The 23,955-nt window shown below is 42.6% G+C and overlaps 1 pseudogene; it reads right to left on the bottom strand.

Annotated features, from left to right (window-relative positions):
• Positions 1-16,599: 16,599 nt before the first annotated feature.
• Positions 16,600-17,761, bottom strand: LOC138990244 (craniofacial development protein 2-like; annotated as a pseudogene).
• Between the last annotated feature and the right edge of the window lie 6,194 nt (positions 17,762-23,955).

Below are 23,955 nucleotides of genomic sequence, written 5' to 3'. Positions count from 1 at the left end.
TGGAAGTAGGTGCTTACTTCCAGTACAGTCACACAGTATCATTAAGAACTTGGACTCTTTATTTACCTCTCCACTCTACCATCTTCAGTAGTGAGTACAGTCACACAGTATCATTAAGAACTTGGACTCTCTATTTACCTCTCTGCTCTACCATCTTCAGTAGTGAGTACAGTCACACAATATCATTAAGAACTTGGACTCTCTATTTACCTCTCTGCTCTACCATCTTCAGTAGTGAGTACAGTCACACAGTATCATTAAGAACTTGGACTCTCTATTTACCTCTCTGCTCTACCATCTTCAGTAGTGAGTACAGTCACACAGTATCATTAAGAACTTGGACTCTCTATTTACCTCTCTGCTCTACCATCTTCAGTAGTGAGTTTTCATCATTTAGCTTGATGCTTCCTGGTTGCAGGAGGGCTGCTTCAGCTCTAAGTGTCACTTGCTGTGCAATTCACCTAAAGTGAGAAGAAAAGATTTCTCTTATATCAGGGAGAAAAGTCCTGCTCAGGAGAAACCCTGGACAATTTCTCTTATTGAAATTGTCTTAACATATAACTCTTATGTTATTTGCGAGCACTAGGTCATGTTTACTCCTTAGCAAAGGGGTAACTCTTAGCTTACTTATCTTTGATCAGTCATATTGCATTTCCTGAATCTGTGGTTGGGTGAGAGAGTTTTGCTTTCCCTGAGAATGTTAATGGTTGGGTGAGAGTTCTGCTTTCCCTGAGAATGTTACTGCACAAACACAGCTGAGAATATAGAAACCAAAAAGAGGAGGGAAGGAGAGTTAGTTACCAACAGCATCTGCAAGAACACATCCATTTATCTGAGCACTCAGAGCTTATATTACTGGAAGGGAGATCCCTTCTAGGACCCAAGAGTGAGCTCTTGTCTAACACTCAGCAATGTCTGAGGAGACACACTTACTGACAAAGCAAAAGACTTTATTGGGAAGGGATGCCCAGATGGAGAACAGTGGGGTAAGGGAACCCAGGAGGACTGCTCTGCCGTGTGGCATTTAGTCTCAGGTTTTATGGTGATGGATTAGTTTCCAGGTTGTCTCTGGCTACTCATCTTACTTTTGCCATATTTGGGTCCTTCCTGGTGTTATGAGCATGACTTAGCCAAGATGGAAAGGTTTCTGGGAGGTTGTCAGGATATATTATGAGCTAGTGTCTCTTCCATTTTTTTGGCCCTTCCTTAATGCTTTTGGAAAAGACCCTGATGCTGGGAGGGATTGGGGGCAGGAGGAGAAGGGGACGACAGAGGATGAGATGGCTGGATGGCATCACGGACTCGATGCACATGAGTTTGGGTGAACTCTGGGAGTTGGTGATGGACAGGGAGGCCTGGCGTGCTGTGATTCATGGGGTTGCGAAGAGTCGGACATGACTGAGCGACTGAACTGAACTAATGCTTTTGACTGGTGGTGGTTTGTCATTTCCATGTTCCTTATAGGGACCTCCCATAAGGAGGTCTCTTCTGTAACTACTTCTTGTTTAGAGTGGGCATTATCCTGGCTAGTAGAGTAGAAGTCTCTCTCTGCCTGATCTAAATCAAGATATTCTATTGGCTTCCACTCTTGTTTAGTGACTAAGTCGTGTCTGACGCTCTTGGGACCCCATGGACTGTAACCCACCAGCTTCCTCTAACCATGGAATTTTCCAGACAAGAATACTGGAGTGGATTTCCATTTCCCTCTCCAAGGAATCTTTCCAACCCAGGGATTGAACCCACATGTCCTGCATTAGCAGGGAGATTCTTTACTTCCAAGCTACCAGGGAAGCCACACTTTAGTAATATCACTTTAGTCTGAAGCTGTTGGAGCCTGCTAAACTTTGTGAGCAGTTGAAACAGACAGGGCCCAAACCAGAGGCCTAACAAGATACCCAGAAATGGCAGGAGCCAAGGGAGGAAGGAGAGAAAGTGCCAAGTACCTGCCGTGCACTTGTGGTTATTTTGTGGCCCTTAATACCTTCTTGGACCTGGCCAGACTGGTTATAATAAAAAAAACAATATTCTTCCTTCAGATAGACAGGTGCTCCCCTGTCCTAAGGTCAGTATAGGGCCTGGTGATTTTGTAGGATCATAGTGGCTAAGTAATCTTCTTGGGATTGTAGACATCCGAGGGTCCTTACAGTCTTTTTGTGGTTACAGCAGTGTCACTAGAAAGCTGCTGAAACTTACGTAGAGAGGTCCCTTTGGTGGCAGCTCCTGCCAAACCTTGAGGTTAATCCCAGGGCCAGAAACAAGAGGGTAAGCACCACTACGCAGTATATCCTCTGGTGGTGATACACTGATTGAGGCAAGGAGGCATTACTCCAGGCCAGAACTGTGTGAAGTGTGACTTACCCTAGAGAGCAGGTCCCTGACCAAAAAAGGGGAAGAGGTAAGTAAGCTCTATTCCTGCATATAATGCAGAGACCATGACTGGGTTCAAGCTGGGTGACAAAATGGTTTTGCCAAATGGGGATAGAACTTCTCTCTTACAAGTGGAACACAGCATAACAGACGGGGTAGAGACTTCAGTATCTGGGTGAAAATTGTCACCCTGCTTGCCCCCAAAGCCAGGAGCAATAAGAGTGTTTGGAAAGGGACTCAAGTGCTGAGCGGCATCTTGGTATGTGTCCTCAAGGTAGAGAGCGTTATATGTGGATTGCCACCATAGGGCTCGGTTCTCAGGGATGAGGACCCCTACAAGGGAATAATAACCGTCAAAGGTGCCCATCTGATTTAGAGATCAGGGTGATTTAGAAATCGGGACATGTTGGTTATACCGAACAGAGCATGGATTTTCAAGACTGGATGATGGCATCTAAGGAGGGCCTCAAACCTAGGGATAGGTGTAGTGTGTCTTTTTCTTTTTTTTTTACTTCTAATTTCTAGGCTTTGGGCTAAATCATATTACTGCAGAGCAATTGCTGGATCCTGGTTTTTCCTGTCAGTTCAAATGCTGAAGGTTACTGTACATTGTGAACTGTCCAGGTCTTCCACAGACTCTCCTGTTGGAGACACTCCTGTTTTTTTTTTTTTTTTTGAAGAAAATAGGGAACACCACTCAGGGGATGTTGATCAAGAGAGAAATTAAGGATTCAAGTGACATTACAGATGTCACTGTGGGGGTAAATATAGCCAAGTGTTGCTGGTTCCAGGGCATAAAGCTATTTTCCCCTTTTATCTGAAAGGCTATGCCGTGACCAAGATGGGTGCATGGTGTGATAGCATACATCTGGAAGAGTAGCTCTAGACATAGTTTACCTAGGGCTCTTTTAAGAATCTGGTTGGCATGCTCTACCTTCCCTAAAGTTTGGGGCCACCAGGATGTTGTTACTGTTCAATCATTCAGTCATGTTCGCTGACTCGTTGCCACCCCATGAACTTCCCTGCCCTTCCCTATTTCCCAGAGTTTGCTCAAATTCATGTCCATTGAGTCGATGGTGCCATCCAACCATCTTATCCTGTGTTGCCCCTTTTTCCCTGTGCCCTCAATCATTCCCGGCATCAGGTCTTTTCCGGTGAGTCAGCTCTTTGCATCAGGTAGCCAGAGTATTGAAGCTTCAGCATCAGTCCTTCCAATGAATATTCAAAGTTGATTTCCTTTAGGATTGACTGTTTGACCTACTTTCAGTCCAAAGGACTCTCAAGAGTCTTCTTCAGCACCACAGTTCAAAAGCATTAATTCTTCGGTGCTCAGCCTTCTTTATGGTCCAACTCTCACATCCATACGTGACCACTGGAAAAACCGTAGCTTTGACTATATGGACATTTGTTGGCAAAGACATGTCTTTGCTTTTAATACACTGTCTAGGTTTGTCATAGTTTTTCTTCCAAGGAGCAAGCGTCTTTTAATTTCATGGCTGCAGTCACTATCCACAGTGATTTTGGAGCCCAAGAAAATAGTCTGCCGCTGTTTCCATTTTATCCCCATCTATTTGCCATGAAGTGATGGGACCAAATGCCATGATCTTAGTTTTTTGACTGTTGAGTTTAAGCCAGGTTTTTCACTCACCTCTTTCACCTTCATCAGAGGCTCTTTAGTTCCTTTTGGCTTTCTGCCACTAAACTGGTATCATCTGCATATCAGAGATTATTGATATTTCTTCCAGCAGTCTTAATTCCAGTTTATGAGTCATCCAGCCTGGCCTTTCGCATGATGTAGTCTGCATGTAAGTTAAATAAGCAGGGTGACAATATACAGCCTTGATGCATTCCTTTCCCAAGTTTGAACCAGTCCATTGTTTCATGTCCAGTTCTAAATGTTGCTTCTTGACCTGCATACAGGTTTCTCAGGAGACAGGCATAATGGTCTGGTATTCCTGTCTCTAAGAATTTTCCACAGTTTGTTGTGATCTACACAGTCAGAGGGTTTAGCACAGTCAATGAAGCTGATGCTTCTTTGGAATTCCCTTGCTTTTTCTGTGTTGCAGTGTAGGTTGGCAATTGGATCTCTGGTTCCTCTGCCTTTTCTAAATCCAGCTTGTACAACTGGAAGTTCTGAGTTCACATACTGTTGAAGCCTAGCTTGAAGGATTTAGAGCGTACTCTTGCTAGCATTTGAAATGAGTGCAATTGTATGGTAATTTGAACATTCTTTGGCATTGCTTTTCTTTGGGATTGGAATGAAAATGACCTTTTCCGGTCTTGTGGCTACTGTGTTTTTCAAATTTGCTGGCTCATTGTGTGCAGCACTTCAATAGAATCATCTTTTATTTATTTATTTAAAAAAAAAAAACAAATTTAATTTTACTATTGATTAAGAAGGCAAGTTCAAGCAAAGATACTGTCCATTTATTAAAAGGATTTTCAAACTGGGCTGCATATCACAATCCTTTGTGGAGTTCTTAAAAAACACAACTGTCCAGGCTCCATCTCTCAAAGGTTCTGATTCAGGAGATCAGAAGCGAGAGTAAGAACCTATTAAAATGATTTCCAAAACATGGACTCATACTGAGAGCACTTGTTCCCCTTAAAGTGTTTAAGTGGTTTCAATGCCCAGCACTATTATTTCGTATTCTAGGATTTGAAATAGCTCAGCTGGAATTCCCTCATCTCCACTAGCTTTGTTCGTAGTAATACTTCCTAACACCCACTTGACTTCACACCCCAGGATGTTTGACTCTAGGTGAGTGACCACATCATCATGGTTATCTGGGTCATTAAAACCTTTTTTGTACAGTTCGTCTGTGTATTCTAGCCACCTCTTCTTAATCCTTTCTGCTTCTGTCAGGTCTTTACCATTCTGATGTTTATTTTGCCCATCTTTGCATGAAATGTTCATTTGGTATCTCCAATCTCTTTGAAGAGATCTTTAGTCTTTCCCATTCTATTTTTTCCTCTATTTCTTTGCATTGTTCACTTAAGAAGGCTATTAATAGCTCCATATCTTTCTCTGTTTTCTTTACCTTTTGCTTCTCTTCTTTTGTCAGCTATTTGTAAGGCCTCCTCAGACACCACTTTGCTTTCTTGCATTTCTTTTTTTGGGGGATAGTTTTGGTCACCACTTCCTGTACAGTGTTTTGAATATCTGTCCATAGTTCTTCAGGCACTCTGTCTCCCAGATCTAATACCTTGAATCTACTTGTTGTCTCCTCTGTATAATCATAAGGTATTTGATTTCAATTATACCTAAATGGCCTAGTTGTTTTCCCTGCTCTCTTCAATTTGTGCATGAATTTTGCAATAAGGAGGTGATGATCTGAGACATTGTCAGCTCAAGGTCTTGTTTTTGCCTACTGTGTAGAGTTTTGCCATATTTGACTGCAAAAATTTAATCAGTCTGATTTCTATATTGACCATTTGGTGATGTCCATGTGTAGAGTTGTCTCTTGTGTTGTTGGAAGAGGGTGTTTGCTATGACCAGTGCATTCTCTTTGGAAAACTCTGTTAGCCTTTGCCCTGCTTCATTTTGTACTCCAAGATCAAACTTTGCTCCAGATACCTGGATTATCTTTTCAATTCCTACTTTTGCATTCATGCCCCTTTTGATGAAAAGGGCATCTTCTGTTGATGATAGTTCTAGAAGGTCTTGTAGGTCTTCATAGCACCATTCAACTTCAGCTTCTTCAGCTTTAGTGGTTGAGGCACAAACTTGGATTGCTGTGATGTTGAGCAGTTTACATTGGAAATGAACCAAAATTATTCTGTTGTGTTTGAGATTGCATCCAAGTTTGCATTTTGGACTCTCTTGTTGATTATGAGCGTTGGTTGACATGAGGGCTACTCCATTTTCTGAGGGAATCTTGTCCACAGTACTAGGTAAAATGGTCATCTGAATTAAATTCACCCATTCCTGTCCATGTTAGTTCACTGATTCCTGAGGTGTTGATGTTCACTCTTGCCATCTCCTGCTTGACCATGTCCTGTTTACCTTGCTTCATGACTCTAATATTCCAGGTTCCTATGCAGTATTGTTCTTTACTTTACAGCATCGGACTTTACTTTCATGTTTGACACATTCACCACTGAATGACATTTCTCCTTTAGCCCAGCCTCTTCATTCTTTCTGGAGCTGTTTATCCCCAGTAGCATATTGAATACCAACCAACCTGGGGTCTCATGTTCTGAAGAGTGAAGGTGATATTTGATTCATAAACATGAGGCCAAGTTTTGGGTTATCATGACTGTAAATATGGTGCCTTTGTCACTCTGGAGTGACTGGGGCAGCCCAAACCTAGGCAGTCTCTCTTTAATAAAGCTTTACAGACTTTTGTAACTCTGTTCTACTAGGGAATGCTTCAATCCACCTTGTAAACATCAACAAAAACTAGTAAATAATACCCTTGCCATTCCAGCATAGCTGTAAAACCCACCTGCCAGTCTTCTCCTGAGTGACCCCTGGTATTAGACAGGTTTCATTAGGGGAGGTGGCTGGGTTTTGGATTATTTCTTGGATGGGTATCACAACTCTGTGTTATTTGCCTAGTAACCATAGCCAAATATGGGGATGGTAGAGAAATGGGCTTAAGTAAAGTTTCCAGGTTATCTTTTCCAAAATGGGTGTTTCATGTAAGGAGTTAAAAATTTTCTAGACTTTGGAGTGGGAAGGAATAGTATTATTTGAACCTGGTCAGTCTGCAACCACTTATGTGACCTGATCTCCCAAGTCTGCTTAGCATATTGGAAATGTTCTTCTGGGGAAAAAAGGGGGAAGATAGCAGTGTTGGGCGGGAGATCTGCCCTGGCAGGTCTTTTGGCCTCCTGATCCACTTCCCTATTCCCCTGGGTCTCCTTTTCTTCTCCCTTTTGTTAACCCTTGCAGTAGATGACAGCTAATTTAGCAAGAAAATTGACTACCTCAAGAAGCCTGAGAATGAGCTTTTCTGTGTGTTTAATAGGAGAACTTTGGGCTCTGAGCATCCCTCTTTAGCTCCAGACTGCTGCATGGGTATGCAGGATGAGGAAAGTATACTTAGATCTATACAGATGTTAATCCTTCTTCCCTCCTCTAGTTCTGGAGCCCTTGTCAGGGGGAAAAGTTCAGCCTGCTGGGCTGAGGTCCCTGAGGCAAGAGACCCACTCTCCCTGGTTTCTTCTGGGCTCCCTGTGGATATCCCAGTTTCCTCTCTCCTTTTCCCTGAAGCTACTGGCATCCTTGTGCCATACTTCTGAGTCAGTTACAGGTGTCACAGGTAGGTCAGGATAAGAAGAGTAAAATTCATCTATAACGTGCATGCATGCATTGCACATTGGGGGAAATATGGGGATCTCATATTAAGGAGGCTGGATTTAAAGTCTGACAGACCTTTAGTTTTATTGCTGGGGTGTTAAGGAGAGGGGTATGTATTGGGTAATTCCCCTCCACCATGTCGTCTATCTAACCCCTTTAGTCTCTGATACTGCTTTTACCTGGTGGGGCATGTACATTGTAGTGGGTTAACCCACCACAGTGGGTCCACTGTGGACCATTTAGAGGTTTTTTTAACCATGAAAGTGTGGCTACTTCTCCCAGAGGCAAGTGGGCCAGCCTTTGGTTACCTCATTTAATTGTTTTGAGGGATAGGCCACAGGCTGTAATATAGCCCTCTCCATTTGTCCCAACATCCTAAGTGGGCCCACCTGTTCAGAGACCTACAACCTAAAAGGCTTTTCTGGATTTGGGAGGTCTAAAGCAGGGCCCAAGTGACCGCCTCTTTCAGAGTGTTAAAGGCCACCTTACAGGTCTCATCCCAATCAAGTGGCCCGTCTTCTTGTTTAGTTTTTCATATAGGAGTTGGGCTAGATTCCCATAAATTTCCCAGATCTGGCAAACTCCAGTTATCCCCCAAAACTGTTTCCTAGTTTGGGGACAGTGGTTATTCAAGATAAAGGATTTCCTCTGTGGGTCAACATTCTTTTTCCTTCTGTAACATCCTTTTTCCTTATAAACCCAAGGTATTTTACTTAGATTAAGCTTATATGAGCTTTCTTAGGGGGACAGTTGCTATCCCCTTTCATAAAGAAAATTTAAGGTTTTATTAGTATCCATTTAAGAGCTAGTAAAGTCTGGGCTTGCTATGAGCAAATCACCTACATATTGTATTAGGCTACTGTTTGTTATGGTTAATTCTCTTAGTTCTCTCTCCAGGGAAGTCCCAAAAACATGGGGGCTGTCTCTGAAACCCTGGTATATGGCTTACCTTGTTTATGGATCTCGCCACTCAAAAGCAAAACCTTTTGGGACTCAGGATGGAGGGGAACACAAAAGAAAGCATCCTTAAATCCAGGACTGAAAAGTACTTAGTGGTTCCCAAGACTTGTGTTAGGAGGGCATATGGGTTTGAGACTGGCGGGTAGGTTGGAACCACAGTCTCACTGACCACTCTTGGATCCTGGATGACTCGATAAGATCTGTTTGGTTTAACAGGATTGAGGTGTTTCAGGGAGACTCATAGGTGATTAGGATTTTGACATCCCAGTATTTGTTAATTAGTGGTCTAAGGCCCTCAAGAACTTCTGATTTCAAGGGGTCTTTTCTAGGCGCAGGGAGCATTTGGCTTCAGGAGGATCTTTACTGGTAAGACATTTATAGCTAGTGCCAGGCTGGAGACATATCATACCTGGGGATTGACTTTATTTGGGAAATGGAAGGCGTTCTCCTTTCCTGTGTTTGACTGCAAATGTTCATACAGGTACTAGACAAAGTTATTGGTTTCTAGCTTTCCCCAAGTCACTCTGGTCTACAGGTGGCAAAGATCTCTCCCTAGTAGAGGAACAGAGCAACTGAGAATATATAAGGGTCCCTTGCCAATTGCCCACCTTAGGTGGAGGGGCTTAGTCAAAGTTCAGTTTGGGGGTTTTCCATCTACCCCCATCACTGTTTTAGTCAGGGAGTTTAAAGGTCCAGGCTGGAAAGGAAAAATAGAGAAGGTAGCCCCTGTATCCAAACTGGGCTTTCCTCCTGCTCTCATGTCCTCTTTCTCCTGGTCCCTAATTAGAAACACCTTTTTTTTTTTTTTTTTTGGCCTTCTCTGCTAGCTCAGAGATGGGGTCTCTGGTTTTCTAGTTTTTATAATTTTCTCCATATGTCAGGGTTGCCTGGGGTTAGGAAGGGATGGACCAGCAGGACTCTACCTTCAATAACTTTCTAGATTCAAGTGGATAAAATTTTTGAGCACCTCCACGAGCCTTCCCCAAACCAGGGCCAGATTTCCTTTCTCTCCCTGAGTAACCTCTTTTTATTATAATTAATGGTGTTCTGGACCCACTGGGTCATTCCTGCAGTAGGCAAATAGTGACGTATCTTAGGGATTCCATCTCTGCATTTGTGTTGGGGTCCCAATTGGGCTTTGCAGAGGAGATTGCCTCTTCTGCAGGGGCTATCTCAGTGTCCACCCACAGCAGTTCATCAACCTGATCTAGGATTTTAGATCCTTTTCTGGCCTGATCTAGGATTATAGCTTTTTCTTTATCCTTGCAATACCAATTGAGGATGACCATCACATCCCTCCAAGTGAGGGCTTAAGGCATCCAAATTCACCTAAATTTGGGAGGTTTTCATAATATGAAACCCATTTTTTCCCCAGCATCTCATTGAATGATGTTTTGCATGGAAAAGGAACATGACTCTACATGGTTCTCCCTTCCCCATCTGGTACCTCTCTTTGGGGACAAATTTTGCCTGAGGGAGACCTTTCTTCATGTGGAAGGTAAAGCTTATTTCCTGATCAAAATTGCATGGGAGAAGGGGCATTAGGAGGCAGACCTGAGGCAGTGGTAAGGACTTTCTCCCAGGTCTTGTAGTCTGGAGGGCAGCCACAACTTCCCTTGCCCTCCCTGCCTGCTTTGGAAGAATCAGGAGAACACTGAGGGCATCTTCCATCCCAACCTTTGCCAAAAGAACTTTGAAGGAGCATTTATCAGAGTGTCTGAGCTTACATTTTCTCATTTTGTGGGGATCTTGGTAGAGGTACATAAAGACTTGGACATAGGTTAACTCATTGCTTTTACCCTTGTGTTAAATGGTGCTAAATCCATTTCCCAGCGAGTAGAGAAGCCAATCCTGGGTGCAGTATCTGGTAAGATTTTTCATTTTTAGTTCATCCAGCTAGTAGTTCTCCTAGACAATTCAGTGGTGTGTCTGAAGGGAATCTGAGCTTGTTTCCTGTTTTGATGGCAATATAGTTTGTACCAGTGCTAGGGTAGGTGTCCCTATTTCTGATTCTAAAGAGGTTGTAAATTCTCTCTTGGTCCCAGAGCACCTGATTGTATATGCACCAAAAGAAATGCTTAGTGGTAAGTGCAGTCACAGGGTCTGTAGGGCTGGTCTCAATAAATTTAAGTTAACCTGTAATACATGTCTAAGGTGTTAACTTTCATCCAAGACCAGGTGTGACTGTAAAGAACCATGTCAACCACTTCCACCTGGAAGCACTCAGTCCATTGGACAACCAAATGACTGAATTTATAGAAACAGGATGTCTGACTGAGGTCTTCTATCTTCTAGTTAACCCCCCAGGAACAGAGAGCACAGCTGACAGGGAGGAAAGACTGTAGGGTCTCACACATCTCTTTCAAAGACTCAAAACTTCAGATCCAAGTACTGCAAACAGAGTGAACAGAAATACCTTGGGTCTTCAAAGATTCCAAAGGGAGGAAAGGGGGCCAGGTTGAAGGAAGAGAGGAAGGAGGAGGGGCAGTATTTGTCCTTCGGTGGCTAGCTTATTTACTTAAACTCATATACTCAAGCTTCATCCATGTTGCAGCATGTTACATGTCATTCTCTTTTAAGCCAAAATAATGTATTATGTATAAACCACATTTTCTAATGTGTTACAGTTTCAATCATGCAAGATGTAAAAATTGTAGGAATCTGTTCAATAACTTGCATAGAGTTAACAATTCTGTATTGTACACTTCAGAGTTTTTAAGAAGGTAGATTTCATACTGTGGGTTCTTTACCAAAATGCAGTTTACTTTTGATGCCCAAGTCACTAAAGATACAGATTTTCAGATTTAATTGGTCTGGGACGGGATCTAGGGATTTCTTGGTTTGGATTTTGTTGGTTGGTTGGTTTTACATTTCCTGTGGCAGTTCTGAGTTGTAGCTGACCAAGATGGTTTTAACATTCTCCTCAGCTTGATTAAACAAGTTTTTTCTTGATCACAGGTCCCTGCCCTCTCTTTTCATAGAGCATTTGTTGTTGCTCAGGTGCTCTGTAGTATCTGACTCTTTGTGCTTCTGTGAATGGCAGCATGCCAGGCTTCCCTTCATTATCTCCAAGAGTTTGCTCAAAACTCTGTTGCCCCCTTTTCCTCCTGCCCTCAATCTATCCCACCATCAGGGTCTTTTCCAGTGAGTTGGCTCTTCACATCAGGTAGCTGAAGTATTGGAGCTTTAGCATCAGTCCTTCCAATGAATATTCAGAGTTTATTTCCTTTAGGATTGACTGGTTTGATCTCCTTGCAGTCCAAGGGACACACAAAAGTCTTCTCCAACACCACAGTTGTAAGCATCAATTCTTCAGCGCTCAGCCTTCTTTATGGTCCAGTTCTCACATCCGTACATGACCACTGGAAAAATCATAGCTTTGGCTATACAGACCTTTGTTGGCAAACAGATGTCTCTGGTTTTTAATACACTGTCTATGTTTGTCATAGCTTTTTTTCCAAGGAGCAAGTGTTTTTCATGGCTGCAGTCAGCATCCACAGTGATTTTTGGATCCCAAGAAAATAGTCTGCCACTTTTTCGATTTTTTCCCCATCTGTTTGCCATGAAGTGGTGGGACCGGATGCTATGATCTTTGTTTTTTGAATGCTGAGTTTTAAGCAACAGGCTTTTTAGTTCCTCTTTGTTTTCTGCCATTAGGGTGGTGTCATCTGCATAGCTGAGGTTATTGATATTTCTCCCGGCAATCTTGATTCCAGCTTGTGAGTCATCTAGCCCAGCATTTTGCATGATGTTCTATGCATATAAGCTAAATAAGCAGGGTGACAATATATAGCCTAGATGTAGTCCTTTCCCAAATTTTGAACCAGTTTGTTATTTCTTCTTTGGTTCTAACTGCTGCTTCTTGACCAGCAGTTCTCAGGAGGCAGGTAAGGTGGTTCAGTATTCCCATCTCTTTAAGAATTCTCCACAGTTTATTGTGATATTTACAGCCAAAGCCTTAGTATAGTCAATGAAGCAGAATAGATGTTTTTCTGGAATTCCCTTGCTTTTTCTATGATCTATTGGATGTTGGCAATTGATCTGTGGTTTCTCTGCCTTTTCTAAATCCAGCTTGCACATTTGGAAGTTCTTGGTTCGTGTATTGTTGAAGCCTAGCTTGAAGGATTTTGAGCATTACCATGCTAGCCTGTGAAATGAGTGCAATTGTGTGGTAGTTTGAACATTTCTTGGCATTACCTTTCTTTGGGATTGGAATGAAAACTGACCTTTTCTAGTCCTGTGGCCACTGCTGAGTTTTCCAAATTTGATGGCCTATTGAGTGCAGCACTTTCACAACATTATCTTTTAGGATTTGAAATAGCTCAACTGGAATTCTGTCACCTCCAGTAGCTTTGTTTGTAGTGATGCTTCCTAAGGCCCACTTGACTTCACATTCCAGGATGTCTGGCTCTAGGTGACTGATTACACCATCATGGTTATCTAGGTCATGAAAATCTTTTTTGTATAGTTCTTGTGTGTATTCTTGCCACTTCTTCTGAATATCTTCTCCTTCTGTTAGATCCATACCATTTCTGTCCTTTATTGTGCCCATCTTTGAGTGAAACTTTCCCTTGGTATCTGTAATTTTCTTGAAGAGATCTGTAGTCTTTCCCATTCTGTTGTTTTCTTCTGTTTCTTTGCATTGTTCACTTAAGAAGGCTTTCTTATCTCTCCTTGCTCTTCTTTGGAACTCTGCATATAGATGGATATATCTTTCCTTTTCTCCTTTGCCTTTCACTTCTCTTCTTTTCTTGGATATTTTCTAAACTAAATGTTTAGAAAAACCGTGGTTGTACATTTTTTCTCTGTTCCTTTGAAATGTATGTAATTCTTTCCCAGCCTCTTTCTTTGGAAGGGTAAGAGATGACATGAAACTGTTGGATTGGCCAAAAAGTTTGTTTGGGTTTTTCTATAAAATTATAAAAAAACCTGAATGAACTTTTTGGCCAACTCAATATTAGGGTGGCCAGAAAAACAGGGCGCCAATGTGTATGTATTGATCTGCTTTTCATTTCCAGAGAAAAAGTTGGGATAAGAGACAGAGAAGAGAGGGTGACAAAGATAATATTAATTTTCAGATTGCCCCTGAAAACTCTTCTTATCTGTACTACTGCCTAGGTAATCGTGTCCAACTCTTGTCCATGGAATTCTCCAGGCCAGAATACTGGAGTGGATAGCCTTTCCCTTCTTCAGGGGATTCAAACCCAGGGATTGAAACCAGGGCTCCCGCATTGCAGGCAGATTCATTATCAGCTGAGCCACAAGGGAAGCCCAAGAAAACATTAAGACTAGATAAATCACCCTTAGCTAAGTCCTAGTTTTCTACATTCAAGTTCTGCCCTCTTTGTAGCAGGAATTTTGGGGAGTAGGAAAGCAACTGATAGGAACCTGCATCAATCTTCCTCCTCAGTGTCAGTTTAGGTCGGTGTATTTAGCATGTAATTGTCATAGAATTGGTTATATTTGGATGGGGATTATGGCCAGATCTGTGGGAACAATTCTGTGGAGAGTTTGTGAAAGTTCAATTCCCAGATCAGAAGTTAGGTCTGTTACCAAATTAGATGTGAGACCCTACTCTTCGGGCCCTAGCTGAACCAAAACCCCACCCCTGCCCAGTCAGGGAATTCTTTCTTTCTCTGGTCCACCCTGCCAATGAGGAAACTGAGTTTGGTGCAAGCCAAACAGGCTTTCATTCAATCCCACAGAATGGAGAAAGGGAACTCAGGTTCTAAAGATAACTTCTCTCTGAAGGGTGAGAAGGGTGGCGGGGGTGCGGGGGGCAGTCATGGAGAGGGGCTTTTAAAGGGTAAGAGGCAAGTGCAGAATCAGAAATTGGGAAAAAAGGGCGGAGATTTCCAGGAATAGCTTGTGCATTGCTTAATCCCTCAGCATATGGCATGTCTTGCCTCAGATCCGATCAGATCAGTCTCTCAGTCATGTCTGACTCTTTGCGACCCCATGAATCACAGCACGCCAGGCCTCCCTGTCCATCACCAACTCCCGGAGTTCACTCAGACTCACGTCCATCGAGTCAGTGATGCCATCCAGCCATCTCATCTTCTGTTGTCCCCTTAGCCTCCTGCCCCCAATCCCTCCCAGCATCAGAGTCTTTTCCAATGAGTCAACTCTTTACGTGAGGTGCCCAAGGTCCTGGAGTTTCAGCTTTAGCATCATTCCTTCCAAAGAAATCCCAGGGCTGATCACCTTCAGAATGGACTGGTTGGATCTCCTTGTAGTCCAAGAGACTCTCAAGAGTCTTCTCCAACACCACAGTTCAAGAGCATCAATTCTTTGGCGCTCAGCCTGCTTCACAGTCCAACTCTCACATCTATACATGACCACAGGAAAAACCGTAGTCTTGACTAGACAGACCTTTGTTGGCAAAGTAATGTCTCTGCTTTTCAATATGCTGTCTAGGTTGCTCATAACTTTCCTTCCAAGGAGTAAGCGTCTTTTAATTTCATGGCTGCAGTCACCATCTGTAGTGATTTTGGAGCCCAGAAAAATAAAGTCTGACACTGTTTCACCATCTATTTCCCATGAAGTGGTGGGACCGGATGCCATGATCTTCGTTTTCTGAATGTTGAACTTTAAGCCAACTTTTTCACTCTCCTCTTTCACTTTCATCAAGAGGCTTTTGAGTTCCTCTCATTTTCTGCCATAAGGGTGGTATCATCTGCATATCTGAGGTTATTGATATTTCTCCCGGCAATCTTGATTCCAGCTTGTGTTTCTTCCAGTCCAGCGTTTCTTATGATGTACTCTGCATATAAGTTAAATAAACAGGGTGACGATATACAGCCTTGATGAACTCCTTTTCCTATTTGGAACCAGTCTGTTGTTCCATGTCCAGTTCTAACTGTTGCTTCCTGACCTGCATACAGCTTTCTCAACAGGCAGATCAGGTGGTCTGGTATTCCCATCTCTTTCAGAATTTTCCACAGTTTATTGTGATCCACACAGTCAAAGGCTTTGGCATAGTCAATAAAGCAGAAATAGATGTTTTTCTGGAACTCTCTTGCTTTTTCTGTGATCCAGCAGATGTTGGCAATTTGATCTCTGGTTCCTCTGCCTTTTCTAAAACCAGCTTGAACATCAGGAAGTTCATGGTTCACATATTGTTGAAGCCTGGCTTGGAGAATTTTGAGCATTACTTTACTAGCGTATGAGATGAGTGCAACTGTGCGGTAGTTTGAGCATTCTTTGGCATTGCCTTTCTTTGGGATTGGAATGAACACTGACCTTTTCCAGTCCTGTGGCCACTGCTGAGTTTTCCAAATTTGCTGGCATATTGAGTGCAGCACTTTCACAGCATCATCTTTCAGGATTTGGAATAGCTCAACTGGAATTCCATCACTTCCACTAGTTGTTTGTAGTGATGCTTTCTAAGGCCCGCTTGACTTCACATTCCAGGATGTCTGGCTCTAGGTCAGTGATCACACCATCATGATTATCTCGGTTGTGAAGATCTTTTTTGTACAGTTCTTCTGTGTATTCTTGCCATCTCTTCTTAATATCTTCTGCTTCTGTTAGGTCCATACCATCCATTTCTGTCCTTTATCGAGCTCATCTTTGCATGAAATGTTCCCTTGGTATCTCTAATTTTCTTGAAGAGATCCCTAGTCTTTCCCATTCTGTTGTTTTCCTCTATTTCTTTGCATTAATCGCTAAAGAAGGCTTTCTTGTCTCTTCTTGCTATTCTTTGGAACTCTGCATTCAGATGCTTATATCTTTCCTTTTCTCCTTTGCTTTTCTCTTCTCTATTTGTAAGGCCTCTGCAGACAGCCATTTTGCTTTTTGCTTTTCTTTTATATGGGAATGGTTTTGATTCCTGTCTCCTGTACAGTGTCACGAACCTCATTCCATAGCTCATCAGGCACTCTATCTATCAGATCTAGGCCCTTAAATCTATTTCTCATTTCCACTGTATAATCATAAGGGGTTTGATTTAGGTCATACCTGAATGGTCTAGTGGTTTTCCCTACTTTCTTCAATTTAAGTCTGAATTTGGCAATAAGGAGTTCATGGTCTGAGCCACAGTCAGCTCCTGGTCTTGTTTTTGCTGACTGTATAGAGCTTCTCCATCTTTGGCTGCAAAGAATATAATCAATCTGATTTCGGTGTTGACCATCTGGTGATGTCCATATATAGAGTCTTCTCTTGTGTTGTTGGAAGAGGGTGTTTGCTGTGACCAGTGCATTTTCTTAGCAAAACTCGATCAGTCTTTGCCCTGCTTCATTCCGTATTCCAAGGCCAAATTTGCCTGTTACTCAATGGCACCCCACTCCAGTACTTTTGCTTAGAAAATCCCATGGACGGAGGAGCCTGGTAGGCTGCGGTCCATGGGGTCGCTAAGAGTCGGACACGACTGAGCGACTTGACTTTCACTTTTCACTTTCATGCATTGGAGAAGGAAATGGCAACCCACTCCAGTGTTCTTGCCTGGAGAATCCCAGGGATGGGATGCCGGGTTGGCTGCCATCTATGGGGTCGCACAGAGTCAGACACAACTGAAGCGACCCAGCAGCAGCAGCAGCCAGGTGTTTCTTGACTTCCTACTTTTGCATTCCAGTCCCCTATAATGAAAAGGACATCTTTTTTGGGTGTTAGTTCTAAAAGATCTTGTAGGTCTTCATAGAACCGTTCAACTTCAGCTTCTTCAGTGTTACTGGTTGGGTCATAGACTTGGATTACTGTGATATTGAATGGTTTGCCTTGGAAACAAACAGAGATCATTCTGTCATTTTTGAGATTGCATCCAAGTACTGCATTTCGGTATCTTTTGTTGATCATGATGGCCACTCCATTTCTTCTGAGGGATTCCTGCCCGCAGTAGTAGATACAATGGTCATCTGAGTTAAATTCACCCATTCCAGTCCATTTCAGTTTGCTGATTCCTAGAATGTCGACATTCACTCTTGCTATCTCTTGTTTGACCACTTCCAATTTGCCCTGATTCATGGACCTGACATTCCAGGTTCCTATGCAGTATTGCTCTTTACAGCATTGGACCTTGTTTCTATCACCAGTCACATCCACAGCTGGGTATTGTTTTTGCTTTGGCTCCATCCCTTCATTCTTTCTGGAGTCATTTCTCCACTGATCTCCAGTAGCATATTGGGTACCTACTGACCTGAGGAGTTTCTCTTTCAGTATCCTATCATTTTGCCTTTTCATACTGTTCGTGGGGTTCTCAAGGCAAGAATACTGAAGTGGTTTGCCATTCCCTTCTCCAGTGGACCACATTCTGTCAAATCTCTCCACCATGACCCGCCCATCTTGGTTTGCCCCACCGGCATGGCTTAGTTTCATTGAGTTAGACAAGGCTGTGGTCCTAGTGTGATTAGATTGACTAGTTTTCTGTGAGTATGGTTTCAGTGTGTTTGCCCTCTGATGCCCTCTTGAAACACCTACCATTTTACTTGGGTTTCTCTTGGGCGTGGGGTATCTCTTCACGGCTGCTCCAGCAAAGTGCAGCCATTGCTCCTTATCTTGGACGAGGGGTACCTCCTCACCGCCGCCCTTCCTGACCTTCAGTGTGGGATAGCTCCTCTAGGCCCTCCTGCGCCTGTGCAGCCACAGCTCCTCACACGTTGGGGCCTGGCTCCCAGGGGGCTGCGGCGCTGGCTGGGGTTGGCCGCAGGTCCCTCAGGTAAACCGAGCCAGCAAGGACCACCAGCATGCGCCTTGGAGCGACCGCCTAGCAGGGGACAAGTCCCCCCCATTGGGCAAAGATCTTAGTGTGGTAATGAAGCAAAGGCAACGTTCTGACACCTCCAGGTCTCATCTGCACACACACTTTCCTCGGGTCAAGTCAGATCCAGTTAAGGCCGTTGACCACTGAATATTTCTCAAAGTATAGCTGCAAAGTATCTTTGCCCAATACCAGGTAATTTGGAAACAGGGCTAAATCAGGGCAAGGAAAGTTGTGACCTTTAGCCTACTTTGCCTTATATCTTAAATCTAGGAGGTTCATTCTGGAGGTTTTGTTGGGGGCCTTTGTGTCATCCTATTGAGAAAGCACAAACAATCTGTATGGTTAAAAACAGTTTCTGCAACTAGAGTCCAGTGACATGGAGCATTAGTGACATGTCTAGAAGTTGGAGAGAACCTTCTTCCTGCATGGAACTCAGCACCTTTTCCACAGTTAAACTTCTGGTACATAGAAAGGGAGAGACAGTGTCTCTTGGCATTGGGTATAGGCATTTCCATGTATGCCATGGAAATTACAGAATTTTTCCAACTGTATTAGACAAGACTCAAGGGGGAGTCAAAGCAGGATGGGAGGAAGCCACACTGGTACTGAAGCTAACAAAAAGGTTTGAAGGTCCAGGGGAGGCATCTCTTTGTAATAGTAGCCTAGAGAATACTGGGGAGTTCCTGGTGTGCTCTCTAAGTCCTGAGTGAGGGGTTATAAATTAGCAAACTTTTGGGTTAAAGCTGTATTTAAATTACCAAAATTAACTAACAAAAACGAAAACATTCAAGAGCTAGTTTTTCTTAGGAAAGGCATAGGCCAGTAGATCCTATGCCAGCTGCTATTGCCTCTCATATATCCGTGCCTGTATCAGTCAGCAAGTTTGCTGTGAAGCTGACCTCAGAGTGATAAGGACCAGCCTGTCTATGCTGGTCTTACATACAGAACTCCTGAGACAACTCCAGATATGACAGAAAGGTTTCACCAAAACTTCAGAACCAATCACCAACCTGACACTTGAATTTATCTGCTTATCCACCATAAATGCGAACTCAGTGACTCCTTCTAAACCCAAATGAAAACTCTATTTTTGGATAAAAGCCTAAAAGTGTCATTGATTAGCAGTTTCATGAAAACTAAAATTTAGAACTGTTGATACTACTCTCAGATAAATCTTTTATGCAGAAATGAGCAGGGGGTAAAGTTTTTATGACAAGCCAAGAAACCAAAGTGTTCAGTCACCACATATCTGTTGGATGTCACTTGGTGCCTAGCACTATAATCGACTGGGGAGTTTCTGTTGAGTAAAGGAAACATGGTCTCTGCTCTGATTGAAACTGCAATTTAGTCCAGGAAGTTGAGCATTAATGAAATAAACTCAGTAACAAACACGAATTATTAAGAGAAAAGTGCCCTGTGTGGGAAAAAAAAAAAAAAAAAAGAGCCTAGCTTGCACTTAAACAACTTAGTTACCTGCTTTTGACTGAAGCTCAGGCAAGAACACCCTGAGGAAGTGACAGGATGAGAGAGAGTGAAAGAAGTTAACCAGGTAAGAGTAACTCAGGTATATTTAAAACCGAAGTGACTAGACAACACACCAGAACCTCTGCAGTTTGAATAAAGTATCCCTAGAGAGAGATGGTGGAGAAGGCAATGGTACCACACTCCAGTACTCTTACCTGGAAAATCCCATGGATGGAGGAGCCTGGTAGGCTGCAGTCCATGGGGTCACTTTCACTTTTCACTTTCGTGCATCGGAGGGGGAAATGGCAACCCACTCCAGTGTTCTAGCCTGGAGAATCCCAGGGATGGGGGAGCCTGGTGAGCTGCCGTCTATGGGGTTGCACAGAGTCGAACACGACTGAAGCGACTTAGCAGCAGCAGAGAGAGATGGGGAAGGAAATGGCAACCCACTCCAGTACTCTTGCCTGGAAAATCCCATGGACAGAGGAGCCTGGTAGGCTGCAGTCCGTGACGTCGCTAGGAGTCGGACATGACTGAGCGACTTCACTTTCACTTTTCACTTTCATGCATTGGAGAGGGAAATGGCAACCCACTCCAGTGTTCTTGCCAGGAGAATCCCAGGGACGGGGGAGCCTGGTGGGCTTCCATCTGTGGGGTCGCACAGAGTCGGACATGACTGAAGCAACTTAGCAGCAGCAGAGAGAGATGGGGGAAGGCAATGGCAACCCACTCCAGTACTCTTGCCTGGAAAATCCCATGGATGGAGGAGCCTGGTAGGCTGCAGTCCATGGGGTCACTTTCACTTTTCACTTTCATGCATTGCAGAAGGAAATGGCAACCCACTCCAGTGTTCTTGCCTGGAGAATCCCAGGGACGGGGGAGCCTGGTGGGCTTCTTTCTATGGGGTCGCACAGAGTTGGACATGACTGAAGCAACTTAGCAGCAGCAGAGAGAGATGATCTTCACGAGCACATGCAGTGTGAAAGATCACCTTTACAAGGATAAGAAGTAAAATGCACCTTAAGTGGTAGACACAATCTTGGAATGTAGCTTATAGTCAAACTTTTTATATTAAATATGCTTGTTTCCCTCAGTTGAGGTCTGTCAGGCATACTGGCTAAGCCTGGGCTCTGTGCATTCAACCCTGGTCTGGCTCACATCCTTGTGGTTTCTGAAGAGCAGTAACTACCATTATGTCATTTGTGTTGTCATTACTTTGTGATGACAGATACTACTTACTAAGCATGTAGTAGATTTTAAAATATTAATATTATTGGCCACACTGTACAACTTGTGGGATCTTAGTTCCTCAACCAGGAATTGAACCCAGGGCCTCACTAGTGAAAGTGCAGAGTCCTAACCACTGGACCACAAGGGAGTTCCCTAAAATAGTCTCAAAATTTCTTAGTATTTTTAATGTGCTACTGTCAAGTAGTAGAAAGAACAATGTGAAAACAGAAAAGCCTGAAAAAGACCCAGACTTGACGTCAGGTATATAGCACTCATGAGGCTTTGATTTATATCTGCAACTAAACCATTCTGTGATCCTGAGAAAGTCACTTACTCTAGTCAACTAAATATCCCCATTGATAGTAACAGGAGGGGTTATTATTTTACTTTCCCTATACTTTTTAAGGGTAGAATAACTCAACCTTGAATGTACTGAGGCAAGAAAACCTTCCTTCTATACTCTGTTCTTCCTAATTTTTATTATTTTTAAAAAATTAATTAATGAAGCGTTTGTGTCCTTTGTTGGTTTCATGAAGTCTTACTCTCCAGAACTTTGAGGCTACTACTTATTTTGTAGCTATCTGAAAAAATTTAAGATCATAAATGTAAAATAATTTTTGAGTACTTCTGTACCAGATCTTCTCTTATTAATAAATATAGATGATCTCATTCAGCTATCAAGACAACTGTATGAAGTAGATATTATTACTTCCTCCATTTTACACGTTAAAAAAAAATGAAGGATTGAAGAGACTAACTTCCCAAGGTGGTAATTTTAGAAAGTGTTACAGTTGGTATTTTATCTTGAGTCTGGATTCTGAATTGTCTCCTTGCTAGCACAAATTATGTAACTCTTTATAGCTGCAATAAAAAAAAAAAAAAATTAGCAGATAAATTCTCAGTGTACTTGATTTTTTTTACTTCTATTTATAAACTCAAATGTTTACATCAGGAAACTTCCCAGGTAGCATCCTCCTTCCAGGTATCATGGGGTAATTCGTGTAACAAATCCATGTACCTGCTGCATAGGTTTTTTGTGCAGGCCCACTGTATTAGAATCTCCAGGTGGGTATTCACATAATACTTGAGGACTGTGACGTGTTTCACATTTTCCCAAGAAATTCAATCCAGTAGCCTCTTAAGTATGAAAACATAAATAAACCACAGAGAGATTAATTAATAGTGCCATCCTTTCCACCACTTCTTTGTTGTGAAAACCAAAGAGAATTTCCAGGGAGGAATAAAAATAGACCAAAGTTCACACTCACCTCCATGGCTATGTAATAAATTTCCTCAAGGGCATTTGAAATCATAGTTTCAGCTTGTTGAGGGAAACAGTAAGAAACCCATGAGAATGTTCTGAAGATTAAAATGCAGTTTATTCTCTTCTTTTTTAAAGACTGTGTTCCATGTTCTTGTGTAACTTTGGAACTTGCAGAATTTGGTTTCTGAGTCTGAAGATGCAAACCGCCAGTTATTTAAAGGGCAGAGCATGAGAAAACACTTTTCTAATTTGATCTTTAATAAGTCACTCCTCTGTGGCTAGACTTGCAGATCCTGTTCACCAAATCTCTTCAGTTGACAAGAAAATAGTGACTAGAAGCAACCGTTCTGCTAATTTAGGCAAAAGGGCAGTAAGTGCTGAAAGGATATTCTAGTGGTACTAGGTCAGTGATACAAATCAATCAAAATATTTTAAAGATCAGTATGTTAAATGTGTTACTCATTCACTAACAAATTTCTAAGGCATAAGTTAGGTGAGCTCTTGTGGGCTAGGCACACTACTAATATAATTTCTTTGTGCTCTGATTTCTACAATTATACATTTTTTTCCCTGCCATGAGTTTTCAGAGTAGAATAAAAAAAAGTAAATGGTTTTCTAGTTTACTTTCTAGTTTAGTTTCTTGACAGAAAACAAAGTAGTTAACCAGAGCTTCATTTACCCATCTGTTACAACAGAAAATAACATCCACTTTAGTGCATCATACAGAGTGGGCGCCTTCTCCCTGTTAGCTCTAATCTTGTTTTGATAGGGTTCTTCTGAAATTTGGGCCAAAAGGGGTTCATATATTCATTCAGGAAATATTTGCAGTGCCTGCCATATATTGTTACTAAATGTGAAAGTATTATGCATGACCCCATGGACAGAGGAGACTGGTAGGCTGCAGTCCACGGGGTCGCTAGGAGTTGGACATGACTGAGCGACTTCACTTTCACTTTTCACTTTCATTCATTGGAGAAGGAAATGGCAACCCACTCCAGTGTTCTTGCCTGGAGAATCCCAGGGGCGGGGGAGCCTGGTGGGCTGCCGTCTATGAGGTCGCACAGAGTCGGACACGACTAAAGCGACTTAGCAGCAGCAGCAGGCTGTTTTTTTTTTTTTTTTTTTTTTTTTGGTATTAAAGCCCTCCCAGAGTCAAATAAATTATGGCAAATAATTCCACTACCCTTAAGAATGGCTCAGTCCAAAACGATTGTAAGGAAGAGGAAACATTTAAGTTTCTCAATTATTTAGATGCTGAGATTTTCTTTCTTTTCAGATTTTCATTTAATATTGGAATATAGTTCTTTTCCAGTATTGTGTTAATTTCAGGTGCATAGCAAAATGATTCCATGTTGTTCAGTTGCTGAGTCGTGTCTGACTCTGTGCAGCCCTATAGACTGCAGCATGATGGACTCGCCTGTCCTTCACTGTCTCCGGGAGTTGGCTCAAATTCATGTCCATTGAGTCCGTGATGCTGTCTAACCGTTGTATCCTCTGCTGCCCCCTTCTCCTTTTCAATCTTCCCCAGCATCAGGGTCTTATACAATGAGTTGGCTCTTCACATCAGGTGACCCAAAATACTGGAGCTTTAGGATTCAGTCCTTTCACTGAATATCCATGGTTGATTTCCTTTAGGATTGACTGGTTTGATCTCCTTGCAGTCCAAAG

The sequence above is a fragment of the Bos mutus genome, chromosome 2, assembly GCF_027580195.1.
Source record: "Bos mutus isolate GX-2022 chromosome 2, NWIPB_WYAK_1.1, whole genome shotgun sequence".
NCBI classification, from domain to species: Eukaryota; Metazoa; Chordata; class Mammalia; order Artiodactyla; family Bovidae; genus Bos; species Bos mutus.
This window is presented reverse-complemented; position numbering and strand designations above follow the sequence as displayed.